This window comes from Camelus bactrianus, chromosome 4 (assembly GCF_048773025.1).
Source record: "Camelus bactrianus isolate YW-2024 breed Bactrian camel chromosome 4, ASM4877302v1, whole genome shotgun sequence".
NCBI classification, from domain to species: Eukaryota; Metazoa; Chordata; class Mammalia; order Artiodactyla; family Camelidae; genus Camelus; species Camelus bactrianus.
In genome coordinates this window covers 29,441,905-29,461,893 of record NC_133542.1, presented here as the reverse complement: position 1 = coordinate 29,461,893, position 19,989 = coordinate 29,441,905, and the positions used below count along the sequence as shown (strand labels likewise).

At 35.7% G+C, this 19,989-nt stretch overlaps 1 protein-coding gene across 8 annotated transcripts in view; it reads right to left on the bottom strand.

The window, feature by feature from the left end:
* RANBP6 (RAN binding protein 6) overlaps positions 1-19,989 on the bottom strand; it is a 247,349-nt gene that overhangs the window by 154,014 nt on the left and 73,346 nt on the right. For 4 of the 8 annotated variants that reach the window (XM_074361593.1, XM_045520889.2, XM_010960644.3 and 1 more), the window contains exons 1-2: positions 13,054-13,206; positions 3,753-3,903 (exon numbers count right to left, since the gene is read on the bottom strand). The gene's annotated coding sequence lies outside the window, so the exon portion shown is untranslated. Of the gene's footprint in view, positions 1-3,752; positions 3,904-13,053; positions 13,318-19,989 lie in introns of those variants that run through there. The other 4 variants (XR_012506354.1, XM_010960647.3, XM_010960645.3 and 1 more) reach the window with 4 other exon arrangements.

Below are 19,989 nucleotides of genomic sequence, written 5' to 3'. Positions count from 1 at the left end.
ATTTTTCAGGGAAGGGATTGTGTCTTTTTTACCTTTGTACTCCCAGTGCCCATGATGGTGGCCAGCACAAAGGAGGTATTTAGTGACTTTTACCCAAGATCAAACAGCCAACATGTAATAGCATCAGAAATTTAACCTGAGATTTCTGACTCTTTATTTAGATATCTTTCAACCTGGTTATCTTACTTTACTTTAATTTTCCTTTTTCAAAATAAATACTTTTCACCATCACCATAGTCAGTATTATTCAATTGTGTGGTGGCTTTTTGTCACTTACTTGCATGTGTTTTGATAGTCCATAACACACATTATTGGAAAAAATTTGCCCATTTCACTGTATCAAAAATGACAATTTTTGATAATGACAAAACTTACTTTCCCTCATTTTATTTATATTTTTCTACATTTTATGTATTTATTGGATACCTTGAAATATTGTCAAGAAAATTTTATTTGAATGAGTAAAGTGACTTAAATTGGAAAAGAAAACTAAGTAAGAGTTGAAATTCAGGGAATTTGGGAAAGAAAATTGCTAATTTAATTAGGTTGCAATAGGAGGGAGGGTATAGCTCAAGTGGTAAAGTGCATGCTCAGCATGCACAAGGTCCTGGGTTCAATCCCCAGTACTGCCATTAAACAAATAATTAAATAAGTAGATCTAATTACCTAACCACCCTCCCAAAAAAAAACTAAAAAAATTTTTTTTAAAAATTAGACTGCAACAGCTTGATTAAAGCCTAAAAGGATTAATTCACAACCTCCATGTCTGCAGAACAAAACAATCCAAAAAAAAAGACACACACACAATTTCAGTTTCTGTGCCTCATGCTGAGAAACTACATGTATTGAAAAGAGAAATCTTAAGCTGGGATACTCCAGGGGTGGTTGGGACAGACTTGTCCTAAAGCTCCTCGACCTTATACTATCACCTCTGCAGCCCAGAAATCTCATCTTCTAGCAGATACTCCTTAAATACATTCCTTGTATACTGGATATATCAATTAGCTACTTCCTGTTGAGGTGCCAAGATGATGAAAACACTTGTCCAAGTTCAATTACAGTCCTTAACCCAGAGGACACTTCCATAAAGAGAACACATGAGTCACTGCTTAGCATATTAAGAACATAGGCTTAGTTTACTGTTTACTAGCTATGTGACTTCAGCAAATTATATAACCTCTCTCAAACTCGGTTGATCCTCTGCAAAATGAGGAGATACCAAATATTTTAGTTGTTTACTTAATATCTATCACCACCATGCCTATTTCCTCACTGACAGAACTTCATTTTGTACTGGGCAGCAATATACCCAACTGAAAATACACTCCTTTCCAGACTCCTACACAGTAATGTGGTAACCATTTGATACTGTTTTGGACAATAAAATATAGACAGTATAATGGTTTGAAAAACACTTTTTTAAAGGGGACATATTCAGCTGGCATGTCCTTTTTCAGTCTTTCACTCTCTCCACTTCTTTCCACCTAGACCATAAATATGAGGCAAACACAGAGCAGAAAACTTCTGACCATGAGGCACTAACCAAGGGAACAAAGGCTTACATATTAAAAATGGCAGGAGGGAAAGATGAAAGAACCCTGGCGTAGAGAACAATATGGGTGTTCTGTCAAATTTCCTCAGATTCCTTTACATGGGATTTTTTTTATAACATTTCTGTGTGTACTGTACACCACACCACCAACCACCACCACCACTGCCACCTTCTGTGTGCTTTCAATATCCAGCACTTGCAGTTCTTCTTATAAGGACTGCCCTGATAGTACTGGTGCTGCTTTGCTTTCTTGCACAGAGAGGTGAAAGTTTCTGTGAGTTTGCATTCCTTTCACCAGCCTCACAAGACTTTTGGAAGTCTACCTCCCTTATTTTGGGTGAAACATCTGTGTCTTAAATTTCACTCAAAAGTTCCCCTGGAGGGTGCATGCAAAAGCTACCCTCTGCTGGACTTCAGCATGAGATCATATTCTTGCTTAGAATCCTGTCCATCCCTGCCCTGCCCAACTCCCTTAGCAGTCTTTCCTGGGGATATTTCCTTTGTAAAGCACATGCTCACAAATCCCTTAATCAGGGTCTGCTTTTTGAGAACCTAATGTAAGACACCAACTCACATGTGACTTTCTGCTGCCAGTGGGGCTTAACTCCAGGAGCCCTGAAACTGAGGGAAACAGAGACTTCATTCTCTTGGGAAGTATACACAGAATCCTGTATGTGCCAGGTCCAAGGGCAGAGGCACTGATTTCATAGGAACCTGGGTCAGACCTGCCTGCTGGTTTTGGAATGTCTCCTGCGGACGTGGGGGACAGCTGTGGCTCACCCAGGGGACATAAAAGCTTGTGGCAGACATTCCAGGAGTGTCCATCTACATGAGCTTTCCTGGAGGCTGACATCTCGATTGGATCATTAGCACCAAGACCTAGCCCCACCCAACAGCCTGTAGGGAAGCCTCAGGACAAACAACATACTGGGTGGGAATACAGCGCCATCAGCAGACTTCCTAAGCTGCAAATACCTCTAGATACAGCCCCACCCATCAGAGGTCCAGCACCAAGCTTCATCAAGCAGTGGGCAGGTACCAGCTCCCCCTGACAGGAAACCTGCATAAGCCTCTAGTCCAGCCTCATCCACCAGGGGGAGACACCAGAAAGAAAACAACAATCCCAAAGCCTGTGGAAGGAATCCACGAACACAGACCAGATTCTACACTGGGATGGGCTGGACCCTGGCTCTTGGGTGACAACAGAGGTGTGTACTGCTGGGACATATAGTAGTCTCCCACAGAGGGCCACCTCTCCAAGGTCGAGAAACATAACCAACCTACCTGAAAATACAAATAGAAAGATAGACAATATGAGGGGGCAGAGGAATATCTCCCAGGCTAAGGCGTAAGATAAAACCTCAGAAGAAGAAATAAGTGATGAGGAAGATAGGCAATTTATCTGAGAAAAAGTTTAAAGTAACGATGGCAAAGATGTTCAGAGAACTCAAGACGAGTATAGATGCACAGAGAAGTTTTTAGTGAAGAGTTGGAAAATATAAAGAATACCCAAACAGAGTTGAAGAATAAAATCACTGAAATGAATAACACACTAGACAGAACCAAGAATAGACTAAATGAGGCAAAGAACAGATCAATGAGCTAGAAAACAGATTAGTGGAAATCACTACTGCAGAACAGAAACATGATGAAGGACATAGACCAAAGCAAACTTACAGATAACATCATAATTAATGGGAAAGACTGAATAGAAAAAGACTGATTAAGACCAAGAACAATAAAATGACGTCCACCTACCACTTCTTTTTGTTTTCTTTTTCTCTCACCACTTCTATCAAATATTTTACTGGAGATTCTAGTCATTGCAATAAGGCAAGACAAAGAAATAAATAATCCAAATTGGAAGAGAAAAAGCAAAACTATCTTTACTTAAAAAACAACATGATCATCTATGTAGAAAATCTGATGTAATTTACAAAGAAGCTAACAGAAGTAAAAATTGAGTTTAACAATGATCCAAGGTATTAAGAGATCAATACACAAAAATCAATTTTATTTCTGTATAATGTCAAAAGACAACTGGAAATTGAATTTTTTTAAAATACCATTTATAATACAATTAAGAATTTAAAAACACTTAGGGATAAATTTGACAATGATGTGCAAGACTTGTTCATTGAAAACTACCAAGAAAACATGAAAGAAATTAAATAACACCGAAACAAATGGAGAAACATACCTTGTTCATGCATCAGAAGATCCAATATGTTTAAGATGTCCCTTCTCCTGAAGTTTGATATATAGATTTGATGCAATCCCAATCAAAATCCCAATCTGATTTTAAACTTTATGTAGAAATGTAGAGGATCTATAGAACTGCCAAAACAATTCTGAAAAAGAAGAACAACAATAGAGGTCTCTACTATTTGCTCTCAAGACTTATTATAAAGCTGCATTTATGTAGACAGTATGGTATTTCTATAAAGATAGACAAATTTGTCAGTGGAACAGCATAGAGAGTTCAAAAATAGACTCAACCATATATACACAAACCTGTAGCTAGACTTACCAAGAAAAAAAGAGAGGGCTCAAATAAAATAAAATTAGAAATGAAAGAGAAATTACAATGGATACCACAGACATACAAAGGATTATAAGAGACTACTATGAACAGCAATATGCCAATAAATTGAACCTAGAAGAAATGAGTAAATTCTTAGGATCATACAACTTTCTAAAACTAAACCATGAAGAAATGAAAAATCTGAATAGATTGATCACTAGTGAGGAGACTGAAACAGTAATCAAAAACCTCCCAAAAAACAAAAGTCCAGGACCAGACAGCTTCACTGGTGACTTCTACCAATCACTTAAAGAAGATTTAATACTTATCCTTCTCAAACACTTTCAAAAAATTTAAGAGGAGGGAATGCTTTCTAACACATTGCACAAGGCCAACATTATTCTGATATCAAAACCAGACAAGGAGAACACCCAAAAAAGAAAATTACAGGCCAATATCTCTGATGAACATAGATGCAAAAGTCCTTGATAAAATATTAGCCAACCAAATATGACAATACATTAAAAGGATCATAAGTCATGATCAAGGGGAATTTATTCCAGGAATGCAAGAATGGTTCAGTATTCAAAAAATCAATCAATGTGATATACCACATTAACAAAATGAATCATAATAACCATGTGATCATATACAATGAAATATCACTTAGCCATAAAAAAGAATGAAGTTCTGCCATTTGCAAGAACTTGCACGGACCTAGAGGGTGTTATGCTCAGTGAAATAAGTCAGACAGAGAAAGACAAATAATGTATATTATCACTTATATGTGGAATCTGAAAAATAAAACCAATGAAACAGAATCAGACTCACAGATATAAAAAACAAACTAGTAGATTCCTGTGGGAGATGAAAGGGGGAACAGCAAGATAGGGATGTAGTATTAACAGATACAAACTACTATGTATAAAATAGATAAGCAACAAGGATGTGTTATACAGGACAGAGAAATATAGCCATTATTTTATAATAACTTTAAATGGAGTATAATCTATAAAAAGATTGAATCACTATGCTGTATACCTGAAATTCATACACTATTGTAAATCAACTGTACTTCAATTAAAAAATCATATAATCATCTCAATAGATGCAGAGAAAGCATTTAACAAGATTCAACATCCATTTATGATTAAACTCTCAATAAAATGGTTATAGAAGGAATATACCTCAACATAATAAAGGCCATATATGACAAACCCACAGCTAACTAACATTATACTCAATGGTGAAAAACTAAAAGCTATCCTTCCAAAATGAGAAACAACACAAGGATGCCTGCTCTCACTATTCTTATTCAACATAGTATTGGTAGTCCTAGCCAGAATAATTAGTCAAGAAAAAGAAATAAAAGGCATCCAAATTGGAAAGGAAGAAATAAAACTGTCACTAGTTGTGAATGACATAATTTTACATATAAGAAACTCTTAAGATCCCACCAAAAAACTACTAGAAATAATAAACCAATACAGTAAAGTTGCAGGGTACAAAATCAATATATAAAAATCTGTTGTGTTACTATATACTATCTGCTATACTATATAGCAGAAAGAGAAATTAAGAAAAAAAATCCTATTTATAGCTGCAACAAAAAGAATAAAATACCTAGGAATAAATTTAATCAAAAGGTAAAAGATTTGTACACTGAAAACTACAGTATGAGATTCCTCAAAAAATTAAGAGTAGAACTACCTTATGATCCAGCTATTCTACTTCTAGGTATTTAACTGAAGAAAATAAAAACAGTAATTAGAAAAGTTACACGCACCCCTATGTTGACTGCATCATTATTTACAACAGCCAAGATGTGGAAGCTTAATTGCCCACCAGTAGATGAATGGATAAAGAAGAGTTAGTACAGACACAAACACACACACACACTGGAATACCACTCAGCCATAAAAAAGATAAAATCTTGCCACTTGCAACAACATAGATGGACACTGAGAGTATTATGCCAATGAAATAAGACAGAGAAAGGCAAGTACTGCATAATTTTACTCATATGTGAAATTTTTTAAATTTACAAACAAAATGAAACAAAAACAAACACATGTAGAACAAGAACAGATTGGCAGTTATCAGAGGGGGTCAAGGGCAAAATGGGTAAAGGGGGTCAACTGCATGATGATAGATGGAAAGTAGACTTTTGGTGGTGAGCACACTGTAGTGTATGCAAAACCCAAATTATAATGTTGTATACATTAAACTTACATACTATTGTAAACCAATGTTATTTCAAAAAAACTCAATAATAAAACAACTCAGCTTTTTGGATTGGACAAAATACTTGAATAGACATCCCACCAAAGAAGATATGGATGGCAAATAAACACATTAGGGAAATGTAAGTCATTAGGGAAATGTGAGTTAAAACCAAAATGAGAAACTACTTCATACCCACTAGAATGTCTATAATCAAAAGACAAACAATAACAAGTGCTGGCAAGGTTATAGAGAAACTGGAACCCTCATACATTCCTGGAATTTTGACTTGTACAACTACTTTGGAAAATAGTTTGGCTGCTTATTAAAAAGGTAAAAATAAATTCACTTTACAACCCAACAATTTGACACCTAAGAATCTAGCCAAGAGAAGTTAGACATGTATCTATATAGAGACTTGTACACAAATGTTCACAGAGGCATTATTCATAATATCCAACCACTGGATGAATGAATAAACACTCAGCAATTAAAAGAAATGAAGTACTGATACATAACAGAATGTGCATGAATCTCAGAAACATTAAACAAAATGAAACAAGCCAGATGTAAAACATTACACATTGCATGATTCCATTTACATGAAATATCCAGAAACAGCAAATCTATAGAAACAGAGAGTAGCTGCCTGGAGCTAAGGACAGGAGCAGGGAGTGAATACAAATGGAGACAAAGTTCTTTTTGACATGATGGAAATTTTCTAAAACTGGATTATGGTTACACAACTCTATACATTAACTAAAATTCACTGAATTGTACAGTTAAAATGGGTGAATTTTAAGATACATAAATTATAACTCAATAAGCTTTTTTCTGTTTTTTAATTTTCTTTTTATTGAAGTATATTTGATTTTCAGTGTTGCATTAGTTTAGTTTCAGGTGTACAGGAAAGTGATTCAGTAATACATATACATATATTCTTTTTCAGATTCTTTTCCTTATAGGTTATTATAAGATACTGAATATAATTCCTTGTGCTATACAGTAGGTCCTTGTTGTTTATCTATTTTACATATAATAGTATGTATATGTTTATCCCAAACTCCTAATTTATCCCCCACCCTGCCCTTTGGTAATTATAGTTTGTTTTCTATATCTGTGAGTCTATTTTTGGTTTGTAAATAAATTCATTTGTATCTTTTAGATTCCACATGTAAGATATGATATTTGTCTTTATCTGACTTACTTCGCTTAATATGATAATCTCTAGATCCATTCATGTTGCTGCAAATGGCATTATTTCATTCTTTTTTATGGCTGAGTGCTATACCATTGCATATATATCTGCACCACATCTTCCTTATTCAGTCATCTGTCAATGGACATTTAGGTTGCTTCCATGTAGGCTATTGTGCTATTGTAAATAGTGCTGCTATGAACATTGGGGTGCATGTGTCTTTTCAAATTAGGGTTTTCTCCAGATATATGCCCAGGAATGGGATTGCTGGATCATATGGTAACTCTATTTTTAGTTTTTGAGGAATCTCCATACTGTTTTCCATAGTGGTTGCACCAATTTACATTCCCATCAACAGTATACAAAGTTTCCCGTCTCCACACCCTCTCCAGAATTTATTGTTTATGGACTTTTTAATGATGGCCATTCTGACCAGTGTGAGGTTATGCCTCATGGTAGTATTGATTTGCATTTCTATAATAATAAGCGATATTGAGCATCTTTTCATGTGCCTGTTGGCCATCTGGATGTCTTCTTTGGAGAAATGTCTATTTAGGTCTTCTGCCCATTTTTTGATTGGGTTGTTTCCCTGATATTAAGCTGTATGAGCTGTTTGGATATTTTGGAGATTAAGTCCTGTCTATTCCATCACTTGCAAATATTTTCTCCCATTCCGTAGGGTGTGTCTTCATTTGGTCCAAGGTTTCCTTTGCTGTGCAAAAGCTTTTAAGTTTAATTACGTCCCATTTGCTTGTTTTTGCTTTTATTTCCAGTGCTCTAGGAGACAGACTGAAAAAAAGAGTGCTGCGATTTATAACAAAGAGTGTTTTGCCTATGTTTTCCTCTAGGAGCTTTAGAGAATCTGGTCTTACATTTAGGTCTTTAGTCCACCTTGAATTTATCTTTGTATATGGTGTTAGAGAATGTTCCAATTTCATTCTTTTACATACAGCTCTCCAGTTTTCCCAGCACCACTTACTGAAGAGACTGTCTTTTCTCCATTGTATATTCTTGCCTCCTTTTTCATAGATTAATTGACCATAAGTGCATGGGTTCATTTCTGGGCTTTCCATCCTGTTCCATTGATTTTTGTGTCTGTTTTTGTGCCGGTACCATACTCTTTTGACTACTGTAGCCCTGTAATATAGTCTGAAGTCAGGGAGCATGATTCCTCTAGCTCCATTCTTCTTTCTCAAGATTGCTTTGGCTATTTGGGGTCTTTTGTGTTTCCACACAAATTTAAAAAAATTTTTTACCAGTTATGTGAAAAATGCCATTGGTAATTTAATAGGGACTGCACTGAATCTATATAGTGCCTTGGGTAATTTTGCCACTTTAACAATATTGATTCTTCCAATCCAAGAACACAGTGTATCTTTCCATCAGTTTGTGTCATCTTCAGTTTCTTTCATCAGTGTCTTACAGTTTTCAGAGTACAGGTCTTTTGCCTCCTTAGGTAGGTTTATTATTAGGTATCTTATTCATTTTGATGTGATGACAAATAAGATTGTTTCCTTATCTTTTTCTCATATTTCCTTGCCAGTGTATAGAAATGCAATAGATTTCTGTATATTAATTTTGTATCCTGCGACTTTAGTGAATTCATTGAAGAGGTCTAGTAGTTTTCTGGCAGTGACTTTAGGATAATAAAACTGTCTTTTAAAAAGATCTTTAAAACAACTAAACATACATCTATTATATTATCTAGCCATTTCAATCCTAGGCAGTTACCCAAGAGAAATGAAAGCTTATCTCCCTACAAAGACTTATACATAAATTTTCATATTTGTTTTGTTTGTAAGAGTAAAAATGTGGGAACAACCTAAATATCCATCCACTAGTGAATCAATAAACAAACTACAGTATATCTATACAGTGGACGTACTCCTTACCAATAAAAAGGAAAAAAACTATTGCAATCTATGACAATATGGATGACTCTAAAAATAAGTAAGCTGACTGAAAGAAGCCAGATTAAAAATAATGCACACTAATAATTCTATTTATAAAAACTTTAGAACATGCATCTAATCTATAGTGACAGAGAACACATTAGTGGTTTTGGGGAAATGGGAGTGCACAGGGGTGGAGAAGAAAGGAATAATTACAAAGGGACATGAGGAAACTTCTAGGCATGTTCAATATGTTCACTATCTTGACTGCTGGGACGACTTCTTGGGTGTATTCATATTTTAAAACTTATCAAATCATTCATCTTAATTATGTGCAGTTTACTGGCTATCCATTATGCTTCGATAAAACTTAGAATTTTTAAAGATATTTAATAGGCCTACAGTATCAATAGTTAATAACTGTATTTTTCAAATGTGCTTTTCTTACTAAGTTACTTACTGCATTGTCCTTATAGTTATTCACCAATAATTGCTTAAAATATATGATTACCTGAATTACTAAAAACTGCAATAGAATAAAGAAGTAATGCACATATAATGTTGCATGTTGAAATAAAAAACAGCTTTTCAGTTGCCAGACCTGAGTTGGCAAATCATGGCCTTAGATTTATTAGTAAGTCACCTTTTAATGGCCTTAGATTTATCAGTAAGTTACTTTTAATATCATTCAGCCTCTGTTTCAGTCTGTGGAGAAAAATGAAAAGACCTTCCTCATAGAGTTGTTTTGAATATTAAATAAAGTAATACAATGAAGGTGCCTTAATTCCATGCGTGGCATTTCATTGGAGCCCAATAAATGTTTAGTCCTTTTCTCACTTCTAAGACAATCTGGACTGGACAAGCATTTGACTAAATAAAAGTGTTTTTAAGCAATTATCTGAAAATTGTGTGAATGGGAAGTAGGAGGTGAGAAGGATGGACACTTACTAAGAATTGGGCAGTATTTATCCAAGAACTCTGGCAAATAAGAACTTCAGTCCCCGTGGAGGTATACTCAACAGTGGAGCTACTGCAAAGCCTAGCTGTAACAGTCCTCCAATTATTGTCCTCCTTCAAAAGTTAACAGTGGCCATCACTGGGTGGATGGATTTATAGCAATTTTCATTTTCATACTGATAGCTGTTTGTTTTACTTGATTGCAATACAATGAACAAAGATAATGGGGAAAATAATAGCTATTTCCATTTTGAAAATAAAGTTATTTGAAAAGAAAATTAATAAAAACCACAACAAGATACCACTTCACTTACCAGGAAGGATATAATTTATTTTTTGAAAAAAGAAAAATAATAAGTGTTGGTGAGGATATGGGGAAATTAGGACTCTCATACAATGCTTGTGAGAAGATAGATGGTACAAATGATATGGAAAGCAGCCAGTTCCTCAAAAAGTTAAACACAAGGTTACTATTTGTCCCCAAAAATCCTACTCCCCAGTATATATCAAAGAGAAATGAAAACAAATATTCACACATACAAAAAAATCTGTACAAAATGTTCATAGTGGCATTGTTTATAATAGCTAAGAAGTATATTCAACCTAAATGACCATCAACTGATAATATCTATACAATGGATTATTCAGTGTTAGAAAGGAATAAAGTACTGATACTTGCTACAAAACAGATGAACCTTGAAAACGTTGTGCTAAGTGAAAAAAGCCAGACACAAAATGCCATATATTGTGTGGTTCCATTTATATGAAATATCCAGAATAGGTAAATCCACAGAGACAGAAAGTGGATTAGTGGTTTCCAGTGACAGGGGGGAAGAAGAGAATGAGAAGTGGCTGCTAACAGGTATGGGGTTTCTTTCTGGGATAATGAAACTGTTCTGGAGAGAGATGGTGGTGATGGCTGCACAAATTTGTGAATATGATTTTTTAAAATATCTGAACTGTACAATTTTTAATAGTGGGTTTTATGGTACATGAATCATACTTAAATTTCTAAAAGTGACACTGCTTAGAAGTAGTAAATTGCCCAGCATGACTCTAATAGTATACGTGATGGAGCAGAGATTAAATGTTAAAAATACAGAGATTAAGGCTTAGAGGAATTAAATATTGTCTCTTCCTTCAGAGCTGGTTTAATCACTAGGAACAGAAACCTTCTCAAAATTTCTCAACAAAAACTTGGTATTGGTTTACATTCTTGAGAATGAATAAGATTGCCCTAAGATATCTAACAAGATACACAAGCTACTCTTGATTGCTGGACTAGTCAGCTGCAGCCATAAGGTCACATTCACATAATACAAATATGAACACATTCATTGGGGGCTACTAGTGGAAACAGCAGAGAAGTGGGTTGTAGGCATACAAGAACACATTCCTCCATTGTGCCAGGCCGCACAATCAGTGAGTGGTAGAGTCAGTAATCTAATGAGAAGGAAAAATCAGTAACTTGTTGTCTGAAGAATCAAGATTAACTCCTAGATTTTGAGCCTGAGAGACTAGGAAAATGATGCTGTTGGTTAAAGAAACGAAGGTGGGAGAAAGGAATTAGTAGGAAAAGAGAGAATGAGTTGAATGTGAGTGGACAATGGGACCATGATATGCAAATACAGATAGAAATATAACTGGTACAGTCCACAACCTTGAAGCATAGTTGATCAAAACATTTGTTGTCTTCCACCATCCCTTGATTCAACTCCTGCCTCTTACACTTTATAACTCACTCTTAAATAACAGACAGTCCTACTGTCATCTTAAGTTGCAAACACAGTCTCAATTCAGTAATTAGAATGTATAGTTTCATGAAATGGTCAAACCACTGAACTTAATTTGGCATAAGATCTTTTCACCTCCATCCTGCCTACCCCACAGGCTGGAATCCTGTAGTGAGGAAGGGGAGCTTGGGGCTTCTGCTCCCATTCTCCTTTACTTGCTACCTGAAGGTTTGCTCCCCTTACTGACTGAAGCCGGGTGGGGAAGCAGGGAGCAGAGAGAGTGAGAGACGGGAGGTAAAGGGATAAAACAGTTCTTTACTAGTTGGGTGGCTTCAGCCTTGCCAAACTTGGCAGTAAATTAAAGCTGATTCCCTGAATGAGCCTGGCAGATAATTAAAGTTGATGCCTTCTCTCAAGGGGCCCTTGAAAAAAGATTCCCCTGCTGGGCTCCTGTCTCTTGCTGTTCTCCTGCAAAGGTGGTAGTTAGGAGGGCTGAAACATACTAGTTTCTTCCTCAGCCCATTGTCATTAGTTGACACACTTCTATCCTTTTTCCCCTGAGGTCTCCTTGCCCTCTCACAAATGTTCCCATGATGGCCTTCTCTCCTGCATGGCCCTTCTGGTCTACAGGAAACACTTTTATTACTGACCTTTTAAAACATATCACAAGTTAGAGAAGATAGTCTAGTAATAGAATGAGGCCCGATCAGGTAGCTCCACAAATTATCTAAGTTTCTCTGGTTTATTAAAAAAATTATTTCCCTATCCAACCCCATTAAATACGTTGTTTTTTCCTGGAGTATTTAAAGGACATAATTTCTCCCATTAAGTACTTCAGCATCCACTCCCACTGTTACATGGCTTCATCTATCTTTTGCCCACCCCTTCCCCACACATATCTACACACACATTCCATTAAAACTGGTCTAGTAAGGTAGCACAAATACTGCCCAAATGACAAATCCAATACTTACTATTCAGTCCATTTCTTCTGGAACTCCTGGTTGCATATGCCTTCCCCACTCCATTTTTACTAGGTAGTCTCTTTTATGAAACAACTTCCCTGCTTCTCTTCCAACTACTCTTTCCCCTCTTCTTGGCTGCCTATAAGGCTCTCTTTTTCTCTGCCTTCTCAAATATCTGTGATCCTATATACACATATTTGGCCTTCCCAGATAAGCATGGGATAAGCAAGGGAGTGCCAAGTCTAGATATCTGGATCATTCAAGGAACACAGGGCACTTTCCTCTATAGCCTAGGGCCCTGGGGTGGTAATGTGACTGCCTGCTGAATTCACAGCTAGGAACACTGTCAAAACCTATTGTTGATACAAAAAGACATGTGTGTTTGTGTGTGTGTGTGTGTGAGAGAGAGAATGAAAGAGAGACAGAAAGAGACGGAACTGAATTTCAGGTAGTGGGATGAAAAGCAAAAGAAAACAAGAAAGCTTTAGTCCAGAGAAGCTCCATTAAAAGAGGGCTGTTGAAGTGGATTTTCCACGTATGCTGATTAATTGTAAAATCTGAAATTCCATGTGCTACCTTGTTTACCATGAGTTCCTCTGTTCCCCACCCAGCTAACTCACTGATCGACTGAACCAGCCACACCCAATCTGGTCCTCAAACCATGGGTTTCTTTTATCTGCCCAGCCCGAGACATTATTCAAACAAACCACAACTATCAACAGGAATCAAGGGTCACCTCACTCTCTTGTCATTACAAGGCCTGCCCACAGCCCACAGCACTCTGCTTCCAAGAGCAACCCTCATGTGGCCCTTCATGGCATGTGGTGTTCTCCTCCTCACAGGCTGTGAGTATTTGTGACTAACAAACTGCTGCCAATCTCATCTGACCATGTCATATGTTGTGTGTTTGGCCATCCCATATACTATTTAGAGCAGGGATCCTCTCCTTCACTAACAGGGTAAATAAAAAGTGGTAAGACCACTGACAGCCTATTGCTGGTTGAGGAGAGAGTAGTTAACAAGGCATCAAGGAATCTCAGACCCTTGATCCTCTTGTTCCTCACTCTACATTGCCACCCCATGACCTAAACCAACCCAGGGCGATTAGCTCCCATGGTTTTAGTTTTCCTTTAGGAATTAATAACTCTAAAGACTAGATATTTTTTCCTGAGTTACAGGGCATTTGTGCTTCCTATTGTCTATAAGACACTACCAATTAGATGTGCCTTAGATTCTTCAAACACAACACTCTATCTTTTCATCTCTATATTACCAGCACCTAACACAGTGTCAAGCACTTTCAATTAATTTTGTATTAAATATATGTAGCAGTCAGTCAAGCCTCTGTGACTCTAGTTTGCTCCCTCCTGCTACTTACTGCTGTGTACCTCTAATTCAGAGGTTCTCAAACATTAACATATATAAGGATGATGGGGAAAGCTTTTTAAAACACAATTTCTGGGCCCCAGCCACAGAGATTCTAATTCAGTAGATGAATGTGGAACCCGTGAATTTGTATTTCTAACAACCTAACAAAATGACGGTAATGCTGCTGCTCAGAGGATCACACTTTTATAATCAATGTTCCTTCCAGCTCATACAAGTGTGTAGCCACTGATGACTTATACTTTGGATTATTTCTCTGCATGTTTTTTCTCTCTTGTAGCAAGTCCTTTCAGGTCTCTAATACCTGTTTTACCCTGAATTCTGATACTTACAGTTGCCTACCTGCCTGCTTCCTCATTTCTCTGGTTTCAACCTTGCTATAATCTTTGAACTTTCCTACTCCACCCTCCTGGCCTAGACCAAAGGCCCTAAGCTACCGTCTGTCCAGTCTTGATTTCAAGCCTAACATTTGCAAAGGCTGGAGTCCAAAGAAACGTCAATATTGTACCATGCCAAATTTATCAAAGATCAAAATATCCGGTTCTGTTTAAGGTGCATGATATGACAAAAGCTTTCCTAACACAATGAATCTAAAGAGAGAGAGGGTGTTTTATGGTCTCAACTGCCAACCACATTTGAGCAAAACCATTCCAGAAACTACAGAATTAATTAATAAAATTGTGGATTTGGGGTTGCTTTTGTGGCATACTTCCACATTAATGGAATCATCAAGGACAGCAGAGAGCATGAATTTTGGTACTAAAGAGATTCTGATTCTAATCTTAATTTCTCCTGCCTATGGGACCACATACTGGACCTCAGCCTGCCTGTAAAATGTGCTTAATATATCTCCCAGACAGGGCTCTTGAGAAGATGGAATAAGGAAATGGTTGTAAACATCTAGCACAGTGCTTGGCCTATATTAGGATCAACCAAAATTAATCCCATTTCTCTTCCTACACAGGCATTTGTAATTTAATATTCAATAGGACCTTTTTTTGTTTCCCTCAAGGGAGGCCTACTTCTCAAAGAACCCCATTCAAGGAAAACAAACAAAAATGGCTAAATTAGTGTTGCTTAGCCTCAAAGGAACAGACATGCTCCCTCAGATCACTGCAGCTAAATGGGATCCTCAAACAGAAGCATTTTGTAGAGTCAAACATAGGTAAGAGGAAAACTAAATACTTCTCTACTGTTTACTGCTGATAACATGATGTACTTCCCTTGCACAACACTTTGCTTTTACTTCTATTAAAAGAATGATTACTCTGCAACATTATCTAAGGAAACGCTTGAGGATTTTGGAATTCGCCTCAGCTGACACAGCAGCTGCTTGGCCTTAACAGCCTTTCCTCAGTAAGCAGTCTGAAGTAATTGTAGTAAAAAAATTTTAAGGAGAACAGTATAAACTCATTTAGTAATTCCGTTTCACACAGGTACAAATCATTTAACAGGATTTTTCCTATATTCCCCTGAATTGTTAACAAGGCCCCTTTTCTGGGAACAAAAACAGTAATTACCCAATATTTGAAATTCAGCTATTTGAGCAAGTCATCTCACCCACAACATTCCCCTCCCCTTCATTGCAAAAGAGGACTTGGAAGGGATAGAAAAGCAGAGGAGGAATGCTAAGCTTGTGAAGAGAAACAATCCCCTCCCTTCATTTCTTGGAAACCAAAAGTGAACACTTCCCATAAAATGCCTGGCTGGTGCCTGCTCTACTGCAGGCCCTCTCTTGATACTAAATCTGGGAAATCACACTTGTGAAAGAATGTAGGATGGTCTCAGTCACAGTTGGAAACTTTAAGACTGCTCTCTCAGTACTGTCAGAGCAAATAGACCAAAATAAATCACTAAGGATGTAGATGACTTTGATAATACTATTAACTAAATTGACCTAACCAACATTTACAGGACACTCCACCTAACACAATAGAATATACATTGTTTTCAGGACATATAGAACATTCATTAAGAAGGAAATACAAAAGGATTGAAATCATACTATGTTCTCTGACCCCACTGGAATTAAATTAGAAATCAAGAAGAGAGAGATAACTGGAAAATCCCCAATATTTGGAAATTAATTATATACTTTTAAATAACTATGGGTCAAATAAGAAATCACAATGGAAATTAGAAAATATTTTATTTGAATGAAAATAAAAAGAGAACATGTCAAATTTAGTAGGACACAGCCAAAGTGATGCTTAAGAGAGAAATTTACATTAAATATTTATTGTAGAAAAGTTTCAAATCAATGCTGAGCTGCCTCCTTGTAAACTAGCAAAACAAGAGCAAATTAAACCCAAACCAAGAAGAAATGATAAAACAAAAGGGAGAAATCAGTGAAATAGAAAAAAATCAAAGAAACTACAAATTGGTTCTTTGACTAACTCACAAAAACTGATAAACCTGTCACGAGACTGATCAAGAAATAAAAGGTGATAAAAATTATTGATGTTGGTAATGAAAGAAGAGACATCACTATAGATCCCATAGCATAAGAGAATATTGTGAACACCTTTTTGCGAGCACATTTGATAGCTTGGATGAAATGGACACAAATTTTAATTACCAAAGCTCACTCAAGAAAAATAGGTAATCTGAATAGCCATATATCTATTAAAGAAATAGAATTCATAGTCAAAAAACATTGCCATAAAGCAAACAAACAAACAAAAAGCCAGATCCACATGGCTTCACTGGTAAATTCTATCAAACAATTAATGAAGAAATGATACTGATTTTCTGTAAACTCTTCTAGAAAACAGAAAAGGAGGGTAACACTTACCAACTCATTTTATAATGACAGCACTACCCCCAATAGCAAAATCAGACAAAGACATTACAAGAAAAGAAAGTACACCAACCAGTATCCCTCCTGAACTTCAACTGAAAAATCTTAAATAAGACATTGGTATGTTGAAATTAATAATATATAAAAAGATAGTGCATCATGAAGTGGGGTTTATCCTAGGTATGTTGGTTCCACATTAAAAAAAAAATGAAATAATGCCATTTGTAGCAACATGGATGGACCTAGAGATTATCATACTAAGTGAAATCAGACAAAGACAAATATCACATGATATCACTTGTATGTGGAATCTAAAAAAGTGATATAAATGAATTTACTTATAAAACAGAAACAGACTCACAGACACAGAAAGCAAATTTATGGTTACCAAAGGGGAAGAGGGAGGGATAAATCAGGAGTTTGAGATTAGCAGATACAAATTACTACATGTAGAATAAACAAACAAAAAGGTTCTACTGTATAGCACAGGGAACTATACTCAATATCTTATAATAACCTATAATGAAAAAGAATCTGAGAAAGAATATGTATTTATATATGTATAACTGAATCACTATGCTGTACACCAGAAACTAACATAACATTGTAAAGCAACTAGACTTCAATAATAATTTTTTAATTAAAAACTTTAAAAAATCAATCATTGTAACTTACCATATGAACAGAATAAAAAGAAAATCATATAATCTCAAAAGATACATAAAAGTACTTGCAAATTTCAACATTCACTCAAGATCAGAAAGTCTCAGCAAACTAGAAATAGAAGGGAACTTCTTCAACATGATAAAAAGTACCCACATAAAACATAGATTTAATCTCATCTTTAATTCTGAAAGACTTAATACTTTCCCTCTGAGATCAGGAATAACATCAGCAAGAATGTCTGGTTTTACCACCTCTATTTAACATAGGGCTAGAGATACCAACCAGTGCAACAAGACAACAAAAAGAAATAAGAGCCACACAGAATGGAAAATAAGAAGTAAAACTACCTTTGTTTGTAGATGACATGATCCTATATAGAGGAAAATTCCAAAGAATAAACCAAAAAAGCTAATAAAAGTTATAAATAAGTTTAGTAAGGTCACAAGATATAGGGCCAATTTACAAAAAAATATATATATTTCTTATATACTAGCAAAAAACCCCAAATATAAATTGGAAAGTGATGTTGTATACTATAGAATCAAAAACATAAAATACTTAGGAATGCATTTAATCATATATTTCAAGACCCATACATTGAAAACTATTAAATATTGCTGAGAACAGTTCATAAAAGATCTAAATAAATGAAGAGATAACAATGTTTATGCATAGGGATAATCAATATTGTTAAGATGTCAATTCTTACCAAATTTATCTATAGGTTTATTACAATTTCTATCAAAACCATAACAGAGTTTTGAAAAACTAAGATTGACAAAGAGTTTCTTAATTTTACATAGAAATTCCAAAGACCTACAAAAGCCCCCAAAAGTTCAAAAGATCACTGGAAGTCTCACACTACCCGATTTCAAGATCAGATATAAAACTATAGCAATCAAGACAGTGTGGTATTGGCCTAAAGATAGACAAATAGATCAGTGAAACAGAATAGAGAATCTAGAACTAGCCTTAACCATATATGGTCAATTGCCTTTGACAAAAATATAAATCAATCAAAAAAGTATGGTTTTCCAACTAATGGTGCTTGAATAATTGAACATTCATACATGAAAGTAAAGAAGGGAGGGAGGGATTAAAAATGAACATCTGCCCCATCTCACACCACACACAGAAATTAATTTGAAAAGACCATAGATCTCAATGTAATAGTTAAAAATACAAAATTTCTCTGAAAGAAAACTGGAAAAAAAATCTTTATGATCTTGGCTTAGGCAAAGTTTGCTTAGATAGAACACACAAAAAAGCACAATCTGTAAAAGAAAAATTGTTATTATATGCTGTAAAAGTTTAAAACCTTTGCTCCTCAAAAGACACTAAGAATATAAAATCAGACGTCTTTCCAAGACACCTATCTGATAAAGGACTTGTATTCAGAATAACATATAAATAATTCTTAATAAAATTTATATGGAACCACAAAAGACCTAGAATTGCCAAAGCATTACTGAAGAAAAAGAAAGAGGCTGTCCAGACTTCAGACAATACTATAGAGCTACAGTCATCAAAACAGCATGGTACTGGTACAAAAGCAGACACATGGACCAATGGAACAGAATAGAGAGCCCAGAAATGAACCCACAAACTTTTGGTCAACTCACCTTCCACAAAGGAGGCAAGAATATACAATGGAATAAAGACAGTCTCTTCAGCAAATGGTGTTGGGAAAACTGGACAGCAGCATGTAAAGCAATGAATGAAGCTAGAACACTCCCTTACACCATACACAAAAATAAACTCAAAATGGATTAAACATAAGACAAGCTATAATAAACTTCCTAGAAGAAAATACAGGCAAAACATTATCTGACATACATCTCAAAAATGTTCTCCTAGAACAGTCTACCCAAGCAATAGAAATAAAAGCAAGAATAAACAAATGGGGCCTAATGAAACTTACAAGCTTCTGCACAGCAAAGGAAACGATAAGTAAAACAAAAAGACAACCTACGGAATGGGAGAAAATTTTTGCAAATGAAACCGACAAAGGCTTGAACTCCAGAATATATAAGCAGCTCATATGACTTAATAAGAAACAACCAAACAACCGAATCCAAAAATGGGCAGAAGAC